At 27.0% G+C, this 1,397-nt stretch overlaps 1 protein-coding gene across 1 annotated transcript in view; it reads left to right on the top strand.

Annotated features, from left to right (window-relative positions):
* The window catches only part of LOC119632268 (KAT8 regulatory NSL complex subunit 2), a 20,918-nt gene that overhangs the window by 2,048 nt on the left and 17,473 nt on the right, over positions 1-1,397 (top strand). The gene's annotated exons all lie outside the window — the stretch shown is intronic.

The following is a 1,397-nucleotide window of genomic DNA, read 5'->3' as shown; positions in this document are numbered from 1 at the left end:
ACAGAAAAAAACAAATTTAACTTCTTAACATTTCCAAATTCGTTTTTGTCTGTACATGACGTACACGTGGCATTGCTCTTGCATAGATCAAAATGCTTTGGCGTTTTTTTCCTGATATGTACATAACATATGTATGTATACGAGTGAGTATATATTATGTATGCATAGAGAGGGAAAAGAGAGACAGTGTAGATATATTGCATATACACAGCTCATGGAAAAGCAACAATGTACAGAGTACAACACGTGAGACGTAAGAAAATGTTAAATGTGGCAAAATTTGCAATTATTGAGAAAAATATTTGTGATTTTTTTTTGTTACTGAAAGACACGCTTTATTTTGCATTTACTTATTTGTTTACTATATTTATATTATAATTATTTTAGGTACAATATCATGGTTAAATCTGAAATTTTATTGGTCACTATTTGTAATTCTGTTAGTTATAGCTTGATTTGGCGTCACATTGTATCAAACGTTTGCAAAGTAACGGGATTAAGAATCCGTTCATATGCGCTAGATACATCTATAAATATATATTACGCCAAAACGAACGAGAGGTATATATATCAAAACAAACATGTTATCAAATATATATGATTTGTTTTTGTTACATCATTTATGTGTTATTAAAAAATGCAGGTTTATTCCATAAAACTTTTAATTTTTATATTCTCATTTATATATGACATTTTACCCAAAATGATTACAATTACGATATATAAGATAAATAAATTCATGTAGGCTTACAAAAATTTTTCTAAATGAATTGAAAACTTTATAGGCATCCTCTATCATTTTCAAGGATCACATCTTTAGAAAAAATTGTTAAATAAATTAAATTCAGTAAAGTCAACTGCGAAAGAATTTAATTTCGTTTTTAACAAACTGGACTGGTTATTTCATGCATACCTATATATATATATATACATATGTTTGTTTATTCTTATTAGTTACGTACAAGTAATATTCCTGTAGAAATAAAACAAACTTTTTGGCGGTTTTTTCGTGCATATGTTATATATGTATATTACTAAAGAGTTTGTTCTTTTCTACAGGAGGAATATTGCTTGTGCGTGTACATATACATATGTACATATATATTCCTATGCACGGCAATGTATGGTAAATATGTAATATACACTTTGCTTATTATTTATAGAATGGAAAAGAGATACGTACGTACAGTACATATACTGTAGAGTTCGAAAAATTGTAACAATGTGGAGGAGATACCACTTTGCTCTTAAAAGAAAAAAAGCTCGACCAAATTTGAAGTTTCTTTAGAAAATTATTTTTTATTAATATCCTAATACGATTCGCTTTTATTGAAAAACGCAATCTATGATCTAGAAAAATTATTTTTTTATTTACGTGTGTAAATATATTTTTATAT

The sequence above is a fragment of the Glossina fuscipes genome, unplaced genomic scaffold (genome assembly GCF_014805625.2).
Source record: "Glossina fuscipes isolate IAEA_lab_2018 unplaced genomic scaffold, Yale_Gfus_2 1, whole genome shotgun sequence".
Classification (NCBI taxonomy): domain Eukaryota; kingdom Metazoa; phylum Arthropoda; class Insecta; order Diptera; family Glossinidae; genus Glossina; species Glossina fuscipes.
Note: the sequence above shows the minus strand (reverse complement) of the source record. Positions and strands in the feature narration are given on the sequence as shown.